At 35.7% G+C, this 27,980-nt stretch overlaps 1 protein-coding gene across 1 annotated transcript in view; it reads left to right on the forward strand.

Moving 5' to 3' along the window:
• The first annotated feature begins 240 nt into the window (after window positions 1–240).
• The window catches only part of LOC120770016 (homeobox protein 5), a 95,616-nt gene continuing 67,876 nt past the window's right edge, over window positions 241–27,980 (forward strand). The window contains exon 1 of the mRNA XM_040097111.1: window positions 241–856. The gene's annotated coding sequence lies outside the window, so the exon portion shown is untranslated. The remainder of the gene's footprint in view (window positions 857–27,980) is intronic.

Genomic DNA, 27,980 nt, shown 5'->3' on the forward strand with positions numbered 1-27,980 from the left:
CCGCACATATTTAAAGAACTCATAAATAGTGTTAGCCCACTTTATTGAGTCACTACTCGCAGCGCTTACCTCAGTCAACACCTTAGTTCATACCTCAGCTCACACCACATTGCTCACGACAAGAAACGCTCATTCGCGCTCTGCCACGCCGTACCGCTCCGTGTTGTTATCCGCTTGCTTTTGACCAAAGCAAAAAAGCAAAAACAACAACACAGTCAACTATGCAACCGCACGTCGGGGTCTGACTCCAGCAGCGGCAAATCGCAAACGTTCCATAATGTCGCCACTTCAAATGTGAAGTAACGCTCGCAGCGAATGGTTGGTTGGCTTGTTATTAGTTCGTGTCACAAAAAACCAAAAACAAAACCAAAACACAAGTGCAGTGTGGAGAATTCAAGCAAAAAGTGTGAAAAACAAGAAAATTTAAGTTAAAAAAACTTAAACATTCGCTGCGTTTATTATATTTTTTGGTTTTGTTTTATTGCATGTGACATTCTGGAAACCAAAACGCAGCGCGTCTGACTCCAATAAACACTCATATTTGTAGTTGTCGCTTGCACTGAGGTGTTTCGACACGCGCAGGAAGCGAAGAAAAATTGAAGCGCAGTGATTTTTGAAACGAATTTGGAAAATATTTGAAAGTTCTACACATAAGTACTATGCAAAGGAGATTCATGATAGCGTTTTAGTGCTGACAGTGTCTCCGCAGTGCGCAAAGTTTGACTAAGTAAATCGGGCAGTCTTGTGAGTGACATTTAGAATATATAACATACGAGTACACTGCAGTATTTCTATGGTGATGATGCAAGACAGTGTGAAATAGCCGTTGAATTGCGGAGAAAATTTTATTGAAAAGGTGATCTTTAAATTTCAATACATTTTTGTGATTAATTAAATGTGAGAACGTATGGAGAATACGATATATTGTATTATTTATGGTATTGAAATATATGTACATATATACATACATATACGTACATAAAAGCTCATTTTATATGCAAGTATGAAAATTTAAATCTGATATCGACAGCTGTTTTTAAATATTGTGCATTTTCTTTGGTTTTGTGGTGGGTGTATTTTGTAACAAAGGAAAAAAAATAAAACATAAATAATAAAAAACTAAAAACTAAAAACTAAATAACGGTATAAAAAGTATAATTATTTATAACAAATGTATGTATAATAAAAAAATGTAATTATAAATAATATATACAAGTTATATTTTTTTTAACCACCTAACATATTTCAGACTGCATAGAAAAAGATTAGACAAAATATATTTATTAGTATTTTTTTTAAGCAAAAAAAAGTATTTCTGTAAATAACATACTAGATTTTTTTTTTTTTAATTAATCAAATAGTCCTTTTTTAATTCATAATTTTTTTTTACCGTTTTTATATCGGTGCAAAATTATTTGGTATGCAAAAAGAAACAATAAAGTTGTAATGAATTTTTTTAATTTCTAAATTACTAAAATTTTAAAACGTTGTTTCTAAATTCAAAAAAAAATATTTTTTTTTTCGAAAAACATTGGTTTCGTATACATTTGTTTTGGTACTTTGTTGAAGTTAATATTATTCATGGTATTTAGGAGTCACATGGGTTTCCTTACGGCTTATTTTCAATATTTTTTATATCAAAAATTAAATATTTTATTCAAACCTGTTATTATTCCAAAAATACATATTTAACAAAGATTTTCAAAGTATAATGTTGAAAACTCGACTATTACGACATAATTTCCGGCACTCCCTCGAAAAAAAGATGCCACCGCGTTGACAGCAGAACTTCTTAATTAACTTCTAAATAAGACCTAAATAAGACCTGAACTAGGTTTTGGCAAGCGTTTTTACAAAAAAATCTAAAATTTGTTTAATATTTCCCGTCGATTTTTTTTAAATTTGTATTAAAAAAACCTTCGCTCAAGATCTTCTAAATTATATCTTAAAGACCTATACAATTTCATTAAGATCGGTTGAGTTGTTTGCGAGAAATCTTGAAAATCGACTTTAAAAGCACAGTTTCGAGAAGAACGTCTTTAAAGTTTTAGAGACTGTTTGCAGTTGGTATGTAGTTGAGCTCCAGAACTATTACTCGAATCAACTTGAGCATTTATGATAATATTCTACAGATTTTATAGAATTAAATAACATAATAATAATAAATTTTTTGATGCCTTGAAACCCTTGCAATCTCTTTAAGTATTTTTATTAACGAGAAAGGCCAAAACTGATTTAAAATATGAATAAAAAATTAATAATTAAGACATATTTTTATGTTTTGTGGCATCTAAAATGTTTTTAAAACAAAAACATAGTTTAGTTAATCTACAAGAAAAACTTCTTTAGCCAAATTTAATTTTCATATATGAATAATGAAATTATATATTAATTAAGTAATTTAACGAGACAAAATTTTATTATTTATTTTTCGAATTAAAATTTATTTAATGAAAGTTCATTTTATTAAAGTTGCTATAGGAAATACGGCTAACGATTTTTCTAATTTTTTTAATAAAAATATTATTATTCTGGAATATAAAATTATTGGCTAACATGTTTGTAAATTTTTGCCGAATATTTATCTATGAATTTTTTTTCTTATACTTACTTTCCTACAAGCTGGTATATTTTCTTTATTCGCATATTTCCTTGATCAAATTTTATTTTTAAAAAGAAATTTTCTTATATGTAATTATTAATTTTCGAAAAATTATTTATTACTATTGTTATTGTTTTGACTTTACCGTTTATTTTTGTAAAAATTGCAAATAATCATGTCTTCTGACGATAAGGCAAGCGCTAATTGAACTCATTTTCTCCTTTTTATCAAATTTCTTTATTGATAGCGAATGCATTTAGGGATCTATATCTATTTACACAAGTATATAATTTCGTATATTTGACATTCTTACTTTCTCCTTCATCTTCCACATTGCATTACTGCTAATTTGTGAAATTTCTATTATAAATTGTATCTACATATTTTTTTTTGCTATTTGTGTATATTAATAATATGAGGGCCAAACCCACTGTGCTTGTCAGCTGCCTACTTACTTACTTTCAACTGCAGCTTATCGCCAATTGGCGTGTAGGTAATTTCTGCGGGTTGTTTTATTACTCTTCTTTTTTCTCACCCTCCTCCGCCTGCGCGCACATTTGTGTTGTTTATTTGTTGACACAAGTCGCATTCGCGTACCTTAACAACAAATTCTCTTTATATTCATACACATATGTACATATGTAGGCATGTACATATGTAACAGTGTTATGTATGTATTTCACTGCAAATTTATATACTCGTTTAATAATTAAGTTAAATACTCGTTAATAAGAATGTACGATGTAAATAATATCTGCTCAAAGTGTACCTTAGTACCTGGAGCGTAATAATAATAAAGTGACAGTTGCAAAGTAATAAAAAATAACAACAAAAAGTGCAAACAACAACAAAGTGAAATGTGAAAAGTGAAAAAGCAGTCGCATTCGTGTTTTATATTGAGAGTGTAGATTTATTTCAATCTTCGCGCGAATTCAAGTGCAATTCAAAGTCGAACAGCAGCTTGTTGCTGTTGCTTTTGTTTTCCAATTTATTTTTACAAACGACCTTTAAAGGAAACGTAAAAAACCAGTAAAAGCACAACAAATTCTTATTTCCCAAGTTGCCTGCTGTGAACACCCTTTGGCCTTTTCATAAATATGCGAACATAACTCATGCCAAAGGTATTCGTGCGTATTCGCTATTGTTGTAATGTTAATGGATTAAGCGAATAAAAAAATACAACAAATTGCACGAAACTAAAAACAAAAGCATAAAACGTTAATACTCCGCTCAGAACTGGATTTTGACAAGTTTAATATTCAACACTACACGGTGTGGTGGATTACTTGGCATTAATGACGTGAGCCGATTACAATTCTATCGCGAATCTCGAATTAACAGGTAAATATTAAACACTAAGCAAACTTTCAAAATATTTTTTGTTGAAAATATTGGTATTTATTTAATCTATACAAGTTTAGTGCTGCGAATGCTTAGGAACTTGGGAATGGTATTGAGAAACTTGACTTTATAAGGAAGTCAACAACAAAGTATTTATTTATTCATTAATAGCTTTAAGTGATCCATGGACTTAATTTTGAAAATATTTGCCGGACAACTTCTACCAAGTCGTGAGTTTTGAACTTAAGTTTAATATTTAGGATTGTTTTTAAGTTCTGGTTAAAAAACCGAAAAAAGGAGTAAAACTAACCAGAACTTCAATGTAGTGGAATATAGTCATGCTTATGGGTTAGCAGTTACAATCGTAGGGCTATACTCTTGCGTCCTCTTCGCCGGCCTTGGAAACGTGAGTACCCTTGTGTAAGATGCGGAAGCCAACCTGCGTAGAGCCTCGAGTAAGAGCTAAAGGGAGAGGGCTTCAACGGAGCCACACTCAGTTTAATCAGCAGCAACACCAACAACAATATTAGCCTTGAAATTCAACGCAAAATCACTCCGGCTGAGTAGGCAATTGAAAAGTAAAGTCCTATTTCGACAAAGACCAAACGTTACAAACAGAGGCATAGACAATGACATCATCTGATGAGTCGGCCCTAGGAGTGTTTAAGAGAAATTGCGGAAGATTTATGGTCCTTTGCGCATTGGCAACGCCGAGCTGTATGAGATGTACGGCGACATTGACATAGTTCAGCGAATCAAGCGACTGCGGTGACACTGGCTAGATCATGTTATCCGATGGAAGAGAACAGTCCTGCTTTGAAGGTTTTCGATTAAGACTGGTAGCGATTGAATTGGCTACATTCTTAAGTATCTAAGAGATCTTTTGATTTCCCACAATCTTTTGACGGTCGGAGTTCTAAAAGTCTTCTTAAGTTAACATTAGCCAACGCTAAAATCGTTCTTACAGATATCTTAACGGCATATAAAGTGGTTAACAAGCAAGCAAGCAAGCCAACTCTACAACTTAGATCCTTCAAATGCTCAAGAGACCCGTTCATATTAGAGAAATTATATAAATAGCGAAACGATTAAGTTAAGGCGGTTTCTTCTCACTTATGAAAGGTATAAACCTTTTATAGTCCAAAAGCAGTCGAAAAAAACACAGTTCAAGGTCATATTTAAAGAATACTCCGTGAAACTCCATAATTGCAAAGTATTAGAGAGAGATACTGGTTTAAAGATCAAAAGTGTCCATACTTTCGAAGCTCATATGATCTTTTGTTGTGCCCCAATCGGCCTATTACTAATAATTATATTCGGATTACAAAAGTCACAAACATGTAGTCCACTGTACAGATATGCAAACATATGTCCATCCAACACGGTTTCCATTAGCAATTTGTTTTCGTAGGAAAACTCAATTTTTCCTCCAATTTGGCTAATGTTAGTTTTTCGCGGTGTGGGCGTTTAACGGCGCATGGTCAGGACTTAATAAACGATTCAAGTTTCGTGTTTTTGTGAGGTAAGCTTTGTGTGGAAAATATAGTATAAAATACTATTAAAATATTATTTACATATGTACATATGTAAGTATATTTATGATGTAAGTCTAATACCACATGTTAGAATTAATTTAGTATGAAAACTGGTGGATAGGGATTTGGCTTTGGTGGTTACTTCGTTTACACACCTTAAAAATGTATACATATGTAATTTTCTTTGAAAATTTCTTGAATATTTGTGAGCTTTGAGGGTTCAAAAAACGACCTTGGCTTGGGTGGAAAATGCTTAATTGTATTACTTTGAATCTACATTGATTTTCAAAGGAAACATTGTTTTTTGCTGGGTATAAGACAAATGTAATGTATTACCTCAGAATATCTTTCAAGCTATGCGTGTCGACAGTAACGCGGAGTTCTGTAGGTACGTCTGACTGCTTATTGCATGTCAGAAATATGTTTAATTAGACCTCTTGCTTTGCTTTCTCTACTTTAACTAATCTAGAGAAGGCCTAACGACGCTTTGGACACTAAAGTTTAGAGTAAAGATAGAAAGAGAACGCCAAATGTTACCTATCTGTACTTTATTTTGGTATCAAACAGCTCAAAAGGTCTAGATGTAACTAATAGTAAAAGAACTTCTGCAATATTTGCTAATATAAAAAGTCCACGAAACAGTAGCGATTATCAAATACTATTAGTAAGAATTCTAAGATAGCTTCTTAAGGTGCTTATAGACTAGTGCAGAAGTCTTTGAAAATTTTAAAAAGATTCAAGGAAATTCATAATAGGTGGAGATCCATTAAAAATATGATATAACAAAAATGAAAGAAAAAATAACTTTAGGCGATCTGAAGTCGATCAGAAGAAGGGGAGGTGCGTGGTAGAATTTTGAAGGGTTAGAAGCGTTTCATCTCAATTTCCGGCAAAACTATGAAAAAAGTTATACGGCAAAGTTGTAGGTAGTGAAAAAATATACATGGTTTTTATAAACACCGCTGGTCATAACCTCAAGATTAATGTGAAAAATTCAAATAATATAATACTTCAAATATGTATTGCGGAGGCTTAAAACCGAAAAAATCTTAATTCTATTATTGAAATCTTTTGTTAACAATGTGTTTCATCCCACTATGATTTTTTTCTTTACAAACGTTGTTTCATTAGTTTTGGCTTGTGACCTGGCTTTTCTACTTTTTTAGAGAAAAAACACAGAAACTTCAAATTTATTGAAGAATGTTTATTAATATCATTCGAAAGAACATTCTTTGACATTTATTTTGGAAGATTATCGCTTTCAAATATTGGCCGCGGCTACGTTTCAGATGGTCCATCCATTGAGTCCATTTTTTGATCAGTCGTTCGAGCATTTCAACTGGTAATTGGCGAATGACAGGCGTGGTGTCCTCCTCCAAGGCCTGAATCTATTATCCACATAGACTTTAGACTACATACCCACAGGAAAAAGTGTAACGTATCACATTCCGTACCGTCATCATTTTTGAAATATGGACCAATGATTCCACCGGCCCATAAACCATACGAAACCCTAGTTTTTTCTGGATGAAATGACAGCTCTTGAATCTCTTCAGGTTGCTCTTCGTCCCAAATGCGGCAATTCTGCTTATTTACCCATTAAGCCAGAAGTGGATCTTATCACCCATAGAGCGAGGGGTTGTAGCTTGGGAAGATGGAGCGGCTTCAATTTTTGCAACAGCTCTCAGAGATTTTTCATCTTTTTTACCAAAATATTTAAAACTTCGCGCACATACTGAATTTCATTTTCTCATTTTCATTATGAACTCCGTTTTGTTCAACGGCTAAAGTAGTCAGTTTACGACTTTGCGGAGTATTTCGCCTGAAACACTACCCCTAATAGATTGCACTGCACCTACTGACACAAATATTTATGACCCAAGGGATGTGCTGTACTTCACTTTTACTTTAAGTACATTTTATTGCTTGGTAGGAATTTTTCTTTTTATTGCTTTTCACATTTCAACTGAAACTGAAACTTACGCTTCTCACAATTTGTGCTTTGTTTACTTTTTATTTCCAACAAAGTCAGCTGTTTTACGATTAGCGATGTGCGATTTTTTGAGCAAAGCTGCCATTTATATAAGAAGTTTACAGAAAGTGGTTCATGTGGCTTAACTTGTTTTAATAAATGAAATACAACTAAGGCTTGTTTCCGGTTTTATAAAAAATGTAGTTGTAAAAAATAAGTAACTGTAATAAAACAAAACACTTGCAACGACTAACTGATATACACCCACAATAAAAAACCCACATACGATAAATTTGTCAACTATTATATACTATAAAATAAATATGTAAGTATTATGTATTTACATATTTACACCTTTGCATGGAGCAATGTTGAATGTGTAATAAAGCAATATATAAAGCTTACTTAGGACTGCAACAAATATGCATAGCTGGCGTTATTAATTTGCTCTTCGTTTTTTTCTTTGGTTTTTTGTTTCGTTACTCCCTCGTGTAGGTGCTGTCATTTCGCTTAAATTACATACATTAAGCAAGTAAAAAACAAACATTGCATATCTAATTCAACGCAGAGTTCCACGGCAGTGTCGCAAAATGACATTTGTTTGGTGTTTTTAGTGTTTTTGCGCGCAGTGTTTAGTAGTGGTGTACCTCTGGCAGTAGTGTTGGGTAATTACGCGCCTGGTAAATGGTTGGCTAGCATGCGAATTTATTGTCTACCATAATTTTTATAATGGATCTCCAACAATATCCGGGCGTAAGCTTGCATTCACACAAATACACACAAACTTAGATAAATATATGCAAACAAATGTATGTATGTATATACTTATGTACATGTATGTATGTTTCATTTATATAAGAATCAAAAGTAATTTTTGTTTTTCCAAATTTTATCTAATCGCTTATCTATCGGCTGTGTTTTAGCAATCAACGCATGCATAGTTGCATATACGAGTACATATGTACGCACACATATGTATATGTATACCTGCACATATGGTATATGTACACGAGTGGTAAGTGCGCTTGGCGTATTTATCGGCGCGTAGGCGAAGAGCTAATTTGGTTTTATCTTATCGAAAATTTGTTTGTGAATAAATATGCGTTCCTGTCGTAAAATTTTCACCTGACGCAATATGTTAGGCTAATTTGGCCAATATTGGTTTGTAAATAACAATATGAAAGATTCATAACAAAGCAAAACACTTTTAGTTGTATGTAAATGCTCACATTAGGGTGGTGGCCAATATATAATATTTATTGTAATTTTTATATATTTTATATTAAATATTCATAGAAGTATCGAAATGTTGATTGTAGAAAATCCAGCCTAAACTTTTACCTAAATTTACTTGGCCGAAACGCGTAATTTCAGAATATTTTTTTACGAACTACTGAAACATAAACCGATATAGCAGATACATAATTGTTAAACCCGTTTGGTAAGAAAATTTTAATAAGCAGATAATAGACTTTAAATAAAAAATTGAGGGCAAATAATAGTAAGACTATTAATGTTAAATTGACGCGAAACCCCATTCGTCGAAATATTTTTTTTTTAGATTGGTATTACTGTCAGTGATATCTGTACCACAAGTCGTTAGTGTTTAGTATACGCCACGTCAAAGCAGGTCAAAAATCAAGGTTATGTTGACAGTTTTCTTCGATTATCGAAGTGTGGTGTAATCCGAACTCTTGTCTTTGGCACTCCGGCCTAACTGTCAAAAAGGAATACTATTTGAGTGCTAAGCGTCGTTTGCGCGAAGCTATTCGTAAAAGGACGCCGCAATTATTGGCCAACAACTCTTGGTTCATGCACCACGATAATGCACGGGCGCATACTACATTGATTCTTTGAGAGTTTTCGCCAAATATTCAACCATAATCGTGCCGAAACCCCATATTCGCCTGATTTAGCTTCGTTCCGACTTTTGGCTGTTCAGCAAACTCAAAAGACCGCTCCAGGGAAACCGTTTTGAGTGAATTAAAGACATTAAACGTGATTCGCTCCACGCATTGAAGGCTATTCCGGAAATTGACTTTAGCAATTTTTTCGAGATAGTGTGTTGAATAAAGTTCTTACGGCCAAAAGTATCTTTATACCATAGAAATATATTTGCTATGGAATCTATGGGTTTTAAAAAGTGAATTTGAAAACATACTCAGCTGATTTGACTTCTCTTTACAATTTGTGTAACTGATGCCGTCATATCCGGCAGATATATGTATGTAGCAGGTATTGGACAAATGAAAAACAAAAAAAATTAAAATTTTCGACAGACGGTTTTACAAAAAATACAAATTTTGGAGAACATTTTTCATAGTTTTTTTTTATTTAAATAGATGTACAGTACCTGGCCATCGAATTACGAACGGGGAGCATATTCAATATTTTTAATTTTTTTGACAGTGTTTTTAATTTATGGTGAAAGTTACAAAATTACAACCTGGGTGGCATCCTTTGCCTATATTTCTACTGTATAATTAACGGTATAATATTCGAATAAGCTCGCCTACTTTATAGTTATCGGCTGACAATTATTGTAACCGTAGTTTTTTTTGTCACTAGTAAGAATGGGTAAAAAGCGCGACATACAAAAGGAGAAAAAAGTGCAAGCTGTAGCTTCTCTAAAAGCCGGAAATTCCAGTTATTCCACAATAGCCAAAAATATTGAATTTTTAAGACATCGGTGGCTGAATTGGCAAAAAAACTAAGCGCGGGGTGTAATGAAGCGGCTGTTTTCGGAAATAACAGGAACAACTGCAAGGGCCTTAGATGTAATTGAACAAAAAAAATCATTAAAATCGGTTGAGCAGTTCGCGCGAAATCTTCACAACCGACGTTGAAACACACAGTTTCGAGAAAAGCGCCTTTCAAGTTTTCGATGACTATATAGCTGAGCTCGAGCGCGCAACTTTTCAAGGTAGTAACTCCAACACTATTAATCGTAGAATAAGAGTAGACAACAAAAATTTTTTTGAAGCCGTGAAACCCATGTAACTCCTAAAAACGGAGAACGGTATGAAGCTAGAATCGTATGTCCCATATATTCGATTGTAGTGTTGTATAATATTCGCAGAAATATCGTGACTGAATCTCTAAAATTATTTTATTGTGTATAAAACAATCAGGTTGATAAGTACTGATTTATCTATGTATAAATTGGTATACCCATATACGTTTACCTATGGGCTTAGTTCAGCGATTTATTATGTTTAATCAAGCAAAATTTTAACATTCACTCGCAGTTCAGAAATACTCATAAATGTCTATTCATAACGAGTAGCCGATGTGAGGAAATCGTTCAGAGTTCGGCTGATCGTCATTGTAAACTCCATGGTACTAAGCTAAGCAACTTTGAAATATTATTGTTGTAACTTATTGTATTAAAAAAAAAATAACAACAACTCCCAGTTTGACAGAATGTCATAGATCATTCTCATTTCAGGGAAAATTTGGAAGCGACTATACATAATGTATATAAATACATTAAAGACATCAGCTGACTTCACCACGAACTAAAAAATATGATAATCCTTGAAAAAATATGAATTCATGTGCTCCAATAAGTTTCCAAGAAAAGATAAACTGATTTTCGGGAAAAACAAAATATATATGTATGTATGCATGTATATCTATATATATTTAAACTATGAAAAACATAAGTGCGAGGAAATTAGTTAGAAAGCAAAGGATTTCTCTTGGGTGTGTTTTCAGATATATATGTACATACATACATCTTAGTATATGTGTATGTATAGTAGCACGCAATAAAACGTCATGCCACATTTTTAGCCACGCTTACGACGCCACCGCGGCTAACCGAAGGAGCAACATATAATTTCCATCACCCAGATATATGCATTATTTGTACACATATACCTTTGAAATTACATAAATCTATGCATATAAGCTGGTGTATAGATATAACAATATAGTAAATGCACGCGACAGCACTCCTCCGCCAAAAACGAAAGCACGTTCGGCGTAGCGAAGCAACCTGGTCAATGGTGTGAGATTTCATTACTTTGTTGAAATTAGTGCAGTCGAAGTTTAGTGGAAAATATAAGCAATAACTTCAGGGAAATTTTCATGTACCCTCTGTAAAAATACACGTTGTTGTGCTCGAATGTTTGCTGCCACGCGACTTTTAGTGTTTAATCGATAAAATTGTTGCATGCCGGTGAGGTGAGAAAGTTGCACTGAAGTACATAAAATACATACACATGTACCTATTCGCATAAGTACATATGTGTGTCGATTCTTATCACTATGGAGAAATGTTAACTTACTATAAAAATTTCATTCAGAACTTACGACTATGAAAGGAAGAATAATACCAGGTACAATATGTTCCAGGTTTACTAATACTTTAGTAGAGTATTAAAAAATACGGCCAACGGTGACTTCATAGAGAGAAAAAGGGAGCTACACTTCGTCTATAATCGTTAAGTACGAATTGCTGTCGTAGTTTTGTATCAGAGTTCTCTTTCAAAACAAAAAAATGATGTTCTTTTTATTTATAACTTACTCGAATGTAATTTTATATTTTGATGAAGACTACGTTTTCACAGAGCTTCTGAAGATAGCCCAATTCGCTCATGTTTAGATTCTATGATAATATTTGAAACACATCAACATATCTGAATTCAAATTATACTTTCTTTCAAAGACATCGTCTTGTTGAATGATAGTTTCTTATATACTTATACTTTTTAAAGAAAAACACAGAAACTTCAATTTTAATGGGGAAATTTTATTATCTTTCGAAAGGACATTCTTTGGCATTTGATATGTGAAGATTATCTCTTTCAAACGTTGGCCGTAGATACGTCTCAAACGGTCCATCCGTTAAGTCCAATTTTTGGATGGCTCGTTCGAGCATTTCGACTGGTAATTGCTCCAAGCCCTGAATCGAAGCGGGATTATTCGCATAGACTTAAGACTTTACATATCGAGACAGGAAAAAGTCTAACGGTGTGATATCTAACAATCTTGATGACCAATCGACCGGCTCAAAACGTGAAATTATCTGCTCACCGAAGTATTCTCTCAATAAATCCATGATCCGATGTGTGAGAAGTGGCGTCGTCTTGTTGAAACCAAATGTAGCCGAGATCACGAGCTTCAATTTCAAGCATCAAATAGTCGGTAATAATGGTCGCCATTGACGGTTACGTTCTCACCGGCATCAGTTTTGAAGAAATATGAACCGACAATGCCTAAAAACCACACCAAATCGCTGTTTTTTCTGAATGAAGTGACAGCTCTTGAATCACTTAGATAGCACTTCGTCCCAAATGCGGCAATTCTGCTTGTTTGTCTGAAAATACGAGAGTTAGTCCCTCAGTTTTTGAGATATAGATCTGAAGCGTTGCATACATTGTTTTATTCCCAAGTAAAATTAAATTGGATTTTCATGTAAAAACTACATGCTGGTGCACATTTTTGAGATATGGATGTGACACAGATTTCTTTTCGACGACTAACTGTTTCATTACCTCTATTGTGTCATCCGCTTTTAAAATTTGGTAAATTCAACATACTTTACTTTAAAGGTAAAGTCATATCAGCACTTTGTAAGTAAACCCACATATACATATGTACATACATGTATACAAAAGGGTACATATATGAGTACCCCCTCTATTGTTTACTCTTAGTTATTTCCGGTATAGCATTGGGTAAGCGTCGGATACGCACACAGCCACAAGCACTTTGCGCATGGAGTTACAGGTCTCTTAGCAATAAATAGAAGAACATGGACATCGATTTTTATTTGCCTTTCGAAGAACAAAGTAAATTCATTCATAATAGAAGATATATGTACATACACCGTAAATGTGTATGGCTGCGGCGATCGGCAAATAGATATAGATGTATATTTAGTACTTAGAAAAGCAATAGACGCCCAAAACTAGTTATCCAATACTTTAGCTGGGCATTAGCGTGTTTGGTTGACAAGTGCTGTAAAGTGATAAATACATTTGCCGATTTACTTCTACAAAGAGGCCTCTTGAAAACTTGATTGTGTTGTAAGCGAAGTGTTATTTTTGTATTACGGATATATGTTTATTTATCTCGTTGTGACACAATTGAATATTTGCAATGCTAATTACTTCGGCGGACTGACTACAAACGCAATTACAACGCAAACATATCTGACATTTTTTGCAATCGTTGACAGAGCTCATTATAGCACAAGTTACACCGATATTGCGTAAAGTACTGATTTATTCGAGTTGTTAATTCTTCAATAGTTCAAATTGCTATACGTATTAAGCCCCATTTCAATATGAACACCATCGGACGACTTGAAGATCCCCCGAGCTCAAGAAGTTGAAAAAACATTCATTTCGGTTTCAAATAAGAACTTTTTCATGCAAGTGCTTGATTTTAATGATAATCCATACCAAATTCGTGAAGATATCTTGTCATATAAAAAAATGTTTCATACAAAACTTTGTTGATTTTCATCGCTTAGTTGTATGGCGGTTCCGACGATATAAACATTTTCTTCAGTTCTTCAATGACTAAAAATTTATACTTTTTCATTTAATTTCTATGAAAAAAACTAATTTATAAATTTTAACTTAATTTATCTTAATTAATTTAATTATTTTTTATAATTTGTGTCTTCCTGGATTTCGTTAATCAAGATTATGGAACCAATACTAGTGAGATTTGTGATTCTAATTGAGGCAGCAATGAAAACAAAAAATAAACCATATTTTTATCTGCTCATGAACTGCCATTTCTGCAATGTATCTCAAAACGCACTTAACGATTCTTTCATGTTGTAAATTCTCGACATAAAACCTGTACTTATCGACTATCGACTATGTCCACCCCGGGCCTACGTAATAAGAGCGGATCCGGATTTTTTATCCGGCCATGGACTGTCAACTCGGCCAAATTTTGCGTTTTTAAATCGCAGGTAACTGTAAAGCTGAGGTTCTGGCAAGGAAAGGCACCCTAGCACCGCTAACAATGGAATGGGAATAGGTGCTCCATTGTCCTCATATAACTTCCCGTGAACTCTTTCTAGCCTCTTCCTAGTTGTGAAAGTTGTAACAGGCTACTACTTCAACTTAAGAATTTTACAGGATGCCAACTGAAGAAGCTCTATGTATGGTATGAAGTATTATCTTTCAATTTCTTTCCCCCTTAAAAACACAAGAAACTTAAATAATACCTTTCAACCTAAAATATTTAATGACCCAGATGAGAGTTACAGATTATTATGAGTGAAATATCTTTCAAAGGGGCGTTTTTTATGTGGCGGGTCCCAAACCCAGCGCACAACCCTGTGATGGGAGTGTTTCGCCTTCTCACTTTAGCTCGCCTTCAAACGGATGTTCTTAGGCTACCCAGAGGATACTTGGTCAAAGACCGGAAGTCGTGAGCTGCTTGAGCCATATGTAAAGCAAACGGATCTAGCATTGAACGAGGGCAAGACGAAATATCTCCTGTCATCAAACAAACAGTCGTCGCACCCGCGACTTGGCTCCCACGTCACTGTTAACAGTCATAACTTTGAAGTTGTAGATAGTTTCGTATATTTGGGAACCAGCGTAAACACCACCAAAAATGTCAGCCTGGAAATCCAACGCAGGATAACCCTTGCCAACAGGTGCTACATCGGACTGAGTAGGCAATTGAGAAGGAAAGTCCTCTCTCGACGAACAAAAACTAAACTCTATAAGTCACTCATAATTGCCGCCCTGCTATATGGTGCAGAGGCCTGGACGATGACAACAACCGATGAGTCGACGTTACGAATTTTCGAGAGAAAAGTTCTGCGAAAGATTTATGGTCCTTTGCGCGTTGCATGGCGAATATCGCATTCGATGGAACGATAAGCTGAATGAGATTTACGACGACATCGACATAGTTCAGCGAATTAAAAGACAGCGGCTCCGCTGGCTAGGTCATGTTGTCTGAATGGACGAAAACACTGCAACTCTGAAAGCATTCGACGCAGTACCCGCCGGGGGAAGCAGAGGAAGAGGAAGACCTCCACTCCGTTGGAAGGACCAAGTGGAGAAGGACCTGGCTTCGCTGGGAATATCCAATTGGCGCCACGCAGCGAAAAAAAGAAGCGACTGGCGCGCTGTTGTTAACTCGGCTATAATCGCCTAAGCGGTGTCTACGCCAATAAAGAAGAAGAAGATGAACGAAATATAAATAATATCAATTGATTTTCATATGATGATTTCTGCTCGGTGATGTGGAACATTAATAACGTACCCCCAACATATAACTCAAAATCCATGTGAAAAATGACAGCTTCAGCATAACCACGAAGTGACACTGACAGCTGCCGCGAGTCATGCGTCGACTACAAATGTCAATTTTAAATGTTAATTCTAAGCTTTTCGAATAAGTGCTGCTACGCCCGAAACCGGCAATTTAACCTTCAAATTCTTTAAAGCTAGTCAGACGCGCTAACAACAACAATTGAACAATAACAACAACAATAGTAACACTGACGCTTGTAAATATACAGATATGTATTAATCAATAAATAACAAGTAAGGAAGGGCTAAGTTCGGGTGTCACCGAACATTTTATACTCTCGCATGATAAAGTGATAATCGAGATTTCATTATACGTCATTTACATATTTTTCAAATACCGTATTTTTGTAAAGTTTTATTCCGCTATCATCATTGGTTCCTAATGTTTATACTCGTATTATACAGAGAAGGCATCAGATGGAATTCAAAATAGCTTTATATTGGAAGAAGGCGTGGTTGTGAACCGATTTCACCCATATTTCGTACATGTCATCAGGGTGTTAAGAAAATATTATATACCAAATTTCATTAAAATCGGTCTAGTAGTTCCTGAGATATGGTTTTTGGTCCATAAGTGGGCAAGGCCACGCCCATTTTCAATTTGAAAAAAAAGCCTGGGTGCAGCTTCCTTCTGCAATTTCTTCCGTAAAATTTAGTGTTTCTGACGTTTTTTGTTAGTCGGTTAACGCACTTTTAGTGATTTTCAACATAACCTTTGTATGGGAGGTGGGCGTGGTTATTATCCGATTTCTTCCATTTTTGAACTGTATATGAAAATGCCTGAAGAAAACGACCCTGTAGAGTTTGGTTGACATAGCTATAGTAGTTTCCGAGATATGTACAAAAAACTTAGTAAGGGGCGGGGCCACTCCCACTTTTCTAAAAAAATTGCGTCCAAATATTCCCCTCCCTAATGCGATCCTTTGTGCCAAATTTCTTTTTAATATCTATATTTATGGCTTAGTTATGACACTTTATAGGTTTTCGGTTTCCGCCATTTTGTGGGCGTGGCAGTGGGACGATTTTGCCCATCTTCGAGCTTAACCTTCCTATGGAGCCAATGAATACGTGTACCAAGTTTCATCATGATATCTCAATTTTTACTCAAGTTACAGCTTGCACGGACGGACGGACGGACAGACGGACTGACAGACGGACTGACAGACGGACGGACGGACAGACAGACATCCGGATTTCGACTCTACTCGTCACCCTGATCACTTTGGTATATATAACCCTATATCTGACTCTTTTAGTTTTAGGACTTACAAACAACCGTTATGTGAACAAAACTATAATACTCTCCTTAGCAACATTGATGCGAGAGTATAAAAATTGTGACTTACTAATGCTAAACAATATCAGTCTCATGAAATGCTAGTTAGAATGCGTTGGAAGCAAACAAAGTAAATAACATACGAATGTTGGAAGTGAGAGAATCGACAATAATATGCGTATGCGTGTGGAGAGAACTTGAAAAATGAAATAAGAACTTATTAAGTGGCAAATAATTGCATAGACAAATTTAATAGCATTACAAAAGCAACAATAAAGAATATATAAAATATAAATGAAAAATCGGCTTGAGCATGACATCACCCGCCTGACGCAGCTAATGGGGTGGCCGCGCTGCTTGTTGTACGAGTAGTAGTTACATACTTTGTGCGGCTTAGAAAGCGAAACAGCTGCTTAGAAATTTTTTAAACAGCGTTTTTAACTTTTATTCAAAGCAGGTATTGCAGCGCTTTCAAGCACGCCATTTGAAGGCAAGATCGTACTAAATTTGCATTAGAAATAACTTTTATTGAGCTCGATACTTTTAAGGTATTTATACTGTGCAGGATTCTTTAATATAAAACAAAACAAGACGATGAGTCAAAAGAAAATCTCCCAATATTTGCTAATGTGTTTGTTATTAGTCCTCTTCGATTCGCCACTTCTCAACTCACTATATGTGAGCTGTGCCTTTTTGTAGAAATTTATTTAACATTTAACAGCTTAATTGCAATTATCCTTATGATTTCAATGAAAGAGAGTATATGAATAGTCATTTAAATCGTAAATTCTATCTCTTCTCGGTTATCGATTTACTAATATAAAAATTTGGAGAAATAAAGACAGCAATGGATAATGTCTCCATCGGCGCTATAACATCTAGCAACTCAATATCTTGTTGATTATGCCAGTTTTTTTTATTTATACCAGTAGTTTGTTTTGGGACAAATTAGTTAGTATAAGTACCGTTATATGAATACCGGTATATTCAAAAAAATGCGAATTTCGTGGAAAAGTCAGGTTTAGAACCCCGTACTACCTCTCCGGTGTGAGTTTCGACTTTGTCACACTGGGCACTTTTGTAGAGTGTTCAATTCTGAGGAATACGTGTCTAAAGTCAAAGCGATGCCATAAACTGCATCTGAGCTCTAAAAATTTAAAGATAAAAAATTGCGATTGTCCTGCATTTTCTTTGGAAAATTTTTACATGCCTTTGTCCAGTCCTTGATGTTAATATTAAGGGCTCAAATTTTCAGGGAATTTTTTCAGGGAATTTTTTTTAGGGTATTTCCAAGGAAATGTCATGATGGGATTGAAAAAAATGAATAGTTAAAAAAAACACTCTAATGTACATATATATACATATGTACAAATACATACCTCTTCTATATCCTCACTTGATCAGTAATGTAAGTACATTAACTGTACAGATTTAAGATCACGACATGAGATGGGTGTATCGTACACTTAAAAATCGGTTTTGCCAAGTCCCTAACATTAAAAAAAATAAAAGCTTCTCAGGGCAATCCAACAAGAAATTACTTAAAAAAAAATAAATTTAATTAAAATGTTTTATATGAGATGGCTATAAATCAGAAAAATTGATTGGAAGGAATTTCTGCCTTCGAACATTTGAACCAATTAGTAATCTTTTTCTGATGTTTATAAAGCGTCTTTTAGACTGGAATATCTTCAATTCCCCCCAATCATCGTGAACTTTGTTTCATTCGAGTCAAGTCCATACAGAAATCAAAGTTTTCGGTGCCTGGGAAAAATTCGGCCACAATACCTTTATGACAACAAAATAATGGAGTATAAAAATAGCAGACAACCAAGAAAAACTATCAAATCTAATACATATGTATGTAAATACTCGAGGCATTTGACTTTGCGGCTGCGCGCACTCACTCATATCTCTATTCGTAGTCATTGGTAATTCGAAGCGGCATCGCAGCGACCGCAAATTGAACACGTTAAAATACCGCAAATATCAGACATCCAGCCAACCGGCGAATCAGCGAACTGTGTGCACATTCCCCAACGCACCCAACGAACGGTTGGCGCTCCGCGTCAGCTCCACACTTTAGCGGTAAACGAGTAGGAAGCTGCGGCAAACATGCCACATAGAAATATGTAGGTGAAATTGCCACAAGCTACCAATTAATAATGAGCACGTCGCTGCCGCCATGACGCCCCTTAAACGCTGCGCCACTACCACTCGCAACCGCTCGTGGTGGCCATTCAAACGGATCGTTAGCATAATGAGTTAATTAACTCGTACTTAGGCACCTTTAACGTTACCGTTCACCACTTTTAAGTTGGCATAGCGGTTAATGCGCAATACGCTAATCAATAGTGTTGGTTAACGCTGCTGCCACTGGCGTGTGTTAATGTGGAAGGTTTAAAATTACAGTGATTTTATATCACAGGCATTTACATTTACGCATATGTATGTGTCTGTATGTGTTTCGTGTACGACAGCAGCCGTAGTGGTTGACAATTAAATTGATTGCAACTTAAATCGCAAAAAATCAGCATTTTAACGGCATTTAATACACAGCGTAAGCGCAGATATCGCATTGCATTTCTTTCTCATTTCCATTTGCATCGTTAATGAATCGGTTAATCCGAGCTTTATCATTAGAAAATAATAATAAATCATTTTAGAGTTTTTTCCGCTTACAATTTAGTTGTAACCGCTGAAGCGGAAAACGAGTTGGGCGAACGGGCAATTTCAAGACTCATTACTTGTAAATATACAAATTTAGCTGCAAATGGAACTTGACAATTGGCGGCAGCAGTGTGCTATGTAGTGGTGCATTGTCTATCATAAACCTGTATATTTGATTATACTATATAATGTTATTAGTTCGGTGAGAACAATTCTATCGAAGCATTATTGTTAATACCTAAGATTCGTTGTCCATATTTTATAATTTTGAGTTTTTATGTTTTGCTAAAAAAGAGTATGTTTCGAACATAATGCTATTTATCGATTAAAACTAAGACCATAGGAAACATTTTGTCATAGCGCCACCTAGCGTAATCTTATAGATAAAAAACAATAAAAAAATGTAGTTCCTGAAAATTATTAGAAAAGTTTGTGAATGAGAGCTTATAATACGAAGCAATTTATTTATATACTAAACTCAGGAGAAGATATAAATATTATAATAACAAACCACGAAATTCAACGCAGTATTTTTTAGTTCAATATAAATTTTAGTTCGATATTGGTTACGTACTCCTGATTAACTGAAACTTGAAGAAAACTAATTCACACAGCTGGAAAGTGATGGTATTTCACAAGTTCAATACGAAGGCATAAACGAAGTTTCTTCGTCTTCTCCTTTTTGGCGTAGACACCGCTTACGCGATTATAGCCGAGTTAACAACAGCGCGCCAGTCGTTTCTTCTTTTTGCTACGTGGCGCCAATTGGATATTCCAAGCGAAGCCAGGTCCTTCGCCACCTGGTCCTTCCAACGGAGTGGAGGCATTCCTCTTCCTCTGGTTCCCCCGGCGGGTATTGCGTCGAATACTTTCAGAGCTGGAGTTTTTTCGCTGAACTATGTCAATGTCGTCGTATATCACATACAGCTCATCGTTCCATCGAATGCGGTATTCGCCGTGGCCAACGCGTAAAAGGCCATAAATCTTTCGCAGAACTTTTCTCTCGAAAACTCGCAACGTCGACTCATCAGTTGTTGTCATCGTCCAAGCCTCTGCACCATATAGTAGGACGGGAATTACGAGTGACTTATAGAGTTTGGTTTTTGTTCGTCAAGAGAAGACTTTACTTTTCAATTGCCTACTCAGTCCGAAGTAGCCCCTGTTGGCAAGAGTTATCCTGCGTTGGATTTCCAGGCTGACATTGTTGGTGGTGTTTATACTGGCTCCAAGATAGACGAAATTATCTACGACTTCAAAGTTATGACTGTCAGTACTGACGTGAGAGCCTAGTCGCGAGTGCGACTGTTTGTTTGATGACAGGAGATATTTCGTTTTACTTTCGTTCACTGCCAGACCCATTTTCTTTGCTTCCTTATCCAGTCTGGAGAAAGCAGAACTAACGGCGCGGGTATTGAGGCCGATATATCATCGGCATACGCCAGCAGCTGTACACAGATTGAAAAAATCGCACGATAGAGAGTCGTCTTTTCTGAAACCTCGTTTGGTGTCGAACGGCTCGGAGAGGTCCTTCCCGCGGCATAAAGGCAGCTCCTTTTCGTGCTGTCGAAAGCAGCTTTCAAATCGACGAAGAGGTGGTGAATGTTGATTCTCCTTTCACGGGTCTTTTCCAAGATTTGGCGCATGGTGAATATCTGGTCGGTTGTTGATTTGACAGGTTTAAAGCCACACTGATAAGGTCCAATCAGTTTGTTGACGGTGGGCTTTAATCTTTCCCACAATACGCTCGATAGAACCTTATACGCGATGTTGAGGAGGATTGGGCAGAGCACACTTAAATTCCATGGATGCTTTCTTCCGACCATATTTTACAAAGAAGCTCATGCATGCTCCTTATCAGTTCTTCGCCGTCGTGATGGAATAGCTCGGCCGGCAATCCATCGGCCCCCGGTGCTTTGTTGTTTTTCAGACGGGTAGTTGCTATTCGAAGTTCTTCATGGTCGGGCAATAGAACGTCTGCTCCATCGTCATCGATTGGGGAATCGGGGTCGTCTTCTCCTGGCGTTGTATGTTCACTGCCATTCAGCAGAGTAGAGAAGTGTTCCCTCCATAATTTAAGTATGCTCTGGACATCGGTGACTGATCACCTTTGGGGGTTCTACAAGAGTATGCTCCGGTCTTGAAACCTTCTGTAAGCCGCCGCATTTTTTCATAGAATTTTCGAGAATTACCCTTGTCGGTCAGCTTATCAAGCTCTTCATACTCACGCTTTTCGGACGCGAAGAAAAATCTTAATTAAATGAACCGATGGTTCGATGGTTTTAACAGCGTAATAAAAATCCCGAAAGATACATAATTAGCAGTATACGGAGGCAATTCGAAGACCAATTCATGAATTTTTCCCATCGATTTCACTGACTTGTGACATTGTCATTGTGAAACAGCACTTTCCCTTTTTTCGATTGCAGCCGTTTTTCGTCCTTCAAATGGTCCATTAACTCTGTGTAATAGTCGCTGTTGATAGTCCTTTCTTTTTAAGGTATTCAATAGAAATTATTCCAACCGCATCCCCAACTTGGCACAGAGCTTTCCCATACCCAAATATTCGTACACATGATATGACATGATATATACGTTCAGTTGATATCATTAGAGTGCCGGCTATCTCGAATAACCTGACTTTACGGTCATCCAAAATTATTTTGTGGACTGTTTTGATGTTTTCGTCGGTGACAACGTTCTCCGTCTTCGGTGCTCATTTCACCACGTCTAACTCAATACTGATGGTTCGGTTTCAACAATAAAAGTTGCTGCATTCCAAATGATATAATTCACAAACTAATGATCCGACAACTTTCAAATTTATACACCCGCCTTTTGAAGGTTAATACTAACTAAAAATCTATTTTTCAGGTCGGGAAATTCTCAATTGACCTGTTAGAGGTCCTTTTTAGATTAAATTCTTATACGACTAATCGGAAATGGTTTTTAAAAATATTTCAATGAAAATGAAATCTCTTTCGTTTCATGCTGAAAACAAATGGATCTCAAAAGTAACAAATTCATAAATGAGGCAAATATTATTTTTGGAGCTTCCTTCATTTGCTAGCTAAAGCCGAATATGCAACAGCTGTTAGCACACGAAATAAAAGTTACAGAATACTTCACATGAGAGAAAACATCGAAACTTTCAGAAGCATGGCTGGAAAGCTCTGATTAAAAGGCTACCAATATCATTTAGGCACATTATTATAAGTTTGAGTTGAATTAAGTGCCGTAAGCCATATAAAGTCATCCGAAAAGTTAATTTTTTGAGGCTTTGTTTAATTTTGCTTTAGTGACCAACAAAAAATGTCTCTTCGTTCAAAAACGGCAGCTGTTCAATATAAAAAGAAGCCACTGACAACATACGAAAAGTGCTCTAGCCATCTTTCGCACATTGTGTATTGCTTTTTAGCTCAAGGTAAGCCGACATTAGGTGAAAAAATGTGCGGTTTACAGTTTCACGGCTCCATATGCGGCGACAATTCTTCGCGTTTGAACGTTCGAATTTATGTGAAACTCAAATGCATACAAAAGAAACTCGCTTGCTGGACACTCAATTTTCTTAATTTTTATACTCTCGCAACAATGTTGCAAACGAGAGTATTATAGTTTTGTTCACATAACGGTTGTTTGTAAGTCCTAAAACTAAAAGAGTTAGATATAGGGTTATATATACCAAAGTGATCAGGGCGACGAGTAGAGTCGAAATCCGGATGTCTGTCTGTCCGTCCGTCCGTCTGTCCGTCCGTCCGTGCAAGCTGTAACTTGAGTAAAAATTGAGATATCATGATGAAACTTGGTACACGTATTCCTTGGCTCCATAAGAAGGTTAAGTTCGAAGATTGGCAAAATCGGCCAACTGCCACGCCCACAAAATGGCGGAAACCGAAAACCTATAAAGTGTCATAACTAAGCCATAAATAAAGATATTAAAGTGAAATTTGGCACAAAGGATCGCATTAGGGAGGGACATATTTGGAAGTATTTTTTTTGGAAAAGTGGGCGTGGCCCCGCCCCCTACTAAGTTTTTTGTACATATCTCGGAAACTATTATAGCTATGTCAACCAAACTCTACAGAGTCGTTTTCTTCAGGCATTTCCATATACAGTTCAAAAATGGAAGAAATCGGATAATAACCACGCCCACCTCCCATACAAAAGTTATGTTGAAAATCACTAAAAGTGCGTTAACGGACTAACAAAAAACGTCAGAAACACTAAATTTTACGGAAGAAGTGGCAGAAGGAAGCTGCACCCAGGCTTTTTTTTTTTAAATTGAAAATGGGCGTGGCGCCGCCCACTTATGGACCAAGAACCATATCTCAGGAGCTACTAGACCGATTTCAATGAAATTCGGTATATAATGTTTTCCTAACACCCTGATGACATGTACGAAATATGGGTGAAATCGGTTCACAACCACGCCTTCTTCCAATATAAAGCTATTTTGAATTCCATCTGATGCCTTCTCTGTATAATACGAGTATAAACATTAGGAACCAATGATGATAGCGGAATAAAACTTTACAAAAATACGGTATTTGAAAAATATGTAAATGACGTATTATGAAATCTCGATTATCACTTTACCATGCGAGAGTATAAAATGTTTGGTGACACCCGAACTTAGCCCTTCCTTACTTGTTTTATTTGCTTTTTGTTCGCAATCTGAGCCTTAAAAGCAAATGTGAACAATGCATTTTGTGTGGAATACAAAACTGGAGTTCTTGAGTTGGCCATTTTGCAAAGTTTTGTTTACATTTATTTGTTCACTAACACCCTGTGTTTATTTATTCATTGCAACTTTTCGCTTTGTTTGTTGTTCTTTGTCAAAGCTGCTTTCAAATGCATAGCAACATATTGCATGCGATTGCGCAATAGAAAATGTCAATGTTTGCAAGACCCCAATAGAGGCTCAAGCATGACAATGCCATCGCACTACAGATGAATCGTCGGAATCTGCACTTCATCATTTGAGCTGAAGTGGATTTAAATTTAACATACGTATGTATACCTATATTCTCAAATTACATGGATGAGACAAAAGTATTTTCAAACCATCTGAAGTATGTTCAGTATTGAAGTGACGGTTTTATATGTTCGAGCTGCCAAATCTGAAGTATAGAAATACATAGCCCCAAGGGACACGCAGGATCTTCAAAATTATGTGCAAGAGAGAAGAAAGAAAATACGCACGCTTTCTACTTATACGATTTCAAAAAGCCTATAGGACGATTGTTAGCCTAGTCACATGACACATCTTACTGGCATTCCATGCGAACTGTATGAGCATTTTTAACAATGATACATGTGGAAAGTGCAGAAAAGTGGGATTGAGAGATGCGTTGGAACACCTCTACTGCTTATGTCTGGCCTTATCTAGAACACGACATAGATATTTAGGGGCTTCGCTGTTGAAGAGGCTTAAGGAAGTATCAGAATTAGATATAAATCAGTCTTAAAACTCACAAAACCGGTGGAGTTCTGTATAGCTATATTACTAAGAACTATTAGGTCTATGTATGGCGTGACAGCCAACCAGTATATCCTAACCTAACTTATTACGAATTAAATAAAATGCTGATTTTTACAAGCACAAAAATTGTTCACGAGTAAAATCATTCGCTTTAGACAGTAACAGATAGTAAGTAATCACTTGGCGCCCGGTCCCAGCTAAAGAATGGATGCATAAAAACCTCTAAACCAAACTCCCGGAGCTTATGGTAAGTTGCTGTTGTTGTTGTTGTAGCAGCAGAACAACTAGTTGACAGCTCTTGCCCGGATAAATATCCGGTTCTGCTACGGTTAGGTAGATCCGACTGTCGTGGGAACGGAACAAGTTATCTGATCAATTATTTCAGACCAGATCATAGTTGAAAGTATGTCGAAACAGTGTTCCCAACTTCCGTTATTTTATCGAAATTTAACGGAACAAGATCGACGAAACAAAAATAATAGATTTATTTTTACTATGTTAGATCTTATATAAAAAATCTTGAAATAGCAGTCACATTAGGGGCTTATAATCTTAAATGTGAATAAAGTAATAATATAGTGAACAACACAAAAGCAAAAGCGCAAAAAAAAATTTCTAATTTGAAACAATAATTAATCATAATATACCCTCAATAAATTCAACAAAAGCAAGAAGTCATTTCTCATTCACTCTCACTTAGTATTGCAAAGCGCATTTGCTGCGCTGCATATTTAATCACTCCGAAGCACTCCCACCTTTTACGCTATCAATTGCAAACTTTCACTTGCGAACTATTCTTTATGGCTTCGAGTCTACAATTCTTCACTCTGTTTGCTCATGCTTAAAATATTTAGTTGAGTAAACAAACTCAACTGTCACTACTTAAATGTCACTGATAAAACTGATTAAATTAATTTTTGTCTAACGATAAGTGACAATCAGCAATCGGGAGTACCTGACTTGAGTGTCAGTTGAGTGTTGTTCGCATTGCCAACACACGTTCCTAATAAATTTATTGACAGCAGTGCATTTTGTTTGGTATGCGTTGTCATTGACAATTGTTTACGTCATTCACAGATATCAGCGGTAATTAAGCTGTTTCAAGTGTAATGGCGGGCAGTACTTTTAGATAATAAAATTGAGAAGATGGTTTTTATAATTTAGTATAACCGTAAAATTGGTATTTGAGTAATTAATGTAAAGAATTGCTTACTAAAGTCTAAAGTTTTCACTGATGAAGATTTTCAGCTGTCCGTTCTGAAAGTTTTCGGCAATAAAAAGGTAATAAGGACTAACTCTTCTTCCTATTCTAGAATAGCTTAACTTGTATTTACTATATATTTTTCGTATTAATGGTCATACAAATAATACAAAAAAATGATAGAAGGAGAAAATATGATAATTTTTGCAAATAAAACAAATAAATGCACTTAAAGAAAATATCTTAGCTCGTGACGTCGTGAACAAAAGAAGTGGAAGGCTTTGTATACAAAAACTATGAACGTTTGACAATTCTTCCCGTTTATGACATTGCATGTTGTATTGTTGTCTCAGTCATTGTGTGTGCGACCCTACGACCATATGAAAGCAAATCCCTATAATTCACACAATTCTCACAATCTAATTATAATTCATAATCAAAACCGACTCCGCAGAGAAGGAAGTCATTTACAAGCATAGTTACAAGTACAAAACCAAATCCAAAATCTGGATAGAATGCTAACACAAGCAAAGACAGGTAATTTTCTCTATTACAGGTTTTCAAACGAGCATTGCATTATTAATAATATGAGAGATCAAGCCGGTAGCCTTTATAAATAATAATAAAATCCTGTTTCAGTTCATTGCAAAAGCAAGATTATCTCCCATTAATATGCCTATAACGATCAACTCATTAAAAGTTGTGGAACAACTAACTGACACAGGAACGCGACGAGAACGATGACCACGACAACAAATGACTTTGACGCAACAACAACAATACGTGTAAATATATTTGTTTCCAATTTGTGTTGCTGTCATGCCAACTTCCACCAGTGCAACCGTGTGGGCTAATGCTAACGACTAATTAAGAATGCAATAAATGCACGTACAAATTAAAACAAAGTGAGAGAGCAGAGAATACAAGTTGGTAAATACATATTTATAATGCAGAGAACTATTAAATGCACGAATATCAAATAGTTTGGAACCAAGTGCAGTTTATGGCGGTAGGCTTTCATGAATAAAGTGGGAAAATTAAAAATTTCCAGTATCCAGGAAACAGTTTTATTTGAAAATATATAAAAATTTACACATTTTTTTGTACTTATTGGGTTTATAAAAATATTCGTCCGGCTTCTCAAGAGATGATTCATTATTCTTATATTATTCCAAAATTCCTAACGTCCGTTGAAAAACTATTGGCCTTCCTTGGGCTTTTTTCTGCATATGTATGTCGAACTTTATGCCTGAAAATTTGTTTTTAAGAGCAGTTCTTCGTTATTGCTCAGTCAAGAAAAAATCAGCCAAAAGTCATCGTATTTTGGTGGATTGTAACGAGTGATTCAATTTGGCAACCCTAAACATAACATATCTAATGTCAAACCTGGCCAATCAGCGTCCTGTTCCAAAACCTGGTGAAAACATTGATGGGGAACACTACCTACAACAGCTCATCAAATTGAGGGAAGCAATTGACGAGAAACGCGCAGAATTTGCTATTCGACACAAGGTCATAATATTCCAATATGAAAACGATAGGTCCCATGTTGAAAACCCTATTAAATACTATTTGGAAAACAGAGGAAGGAAAGTTTTTCTCAC

The sequence above is a fragment of the Bactrocera tryoni genome, chromosome 3 (genome assembly GCF_016617805.1).
Source record: "Bactrocera tryoni isolate S06 chromosome 3, CSIRO_BtryS06_freeze2, whole genome shotgun sequence".
NCBI lineage: Eukaryota > Metazoa > Arthropoda > Insecta > Diptera > Tephritidae > Bactrocera > Bactrocera tryoni.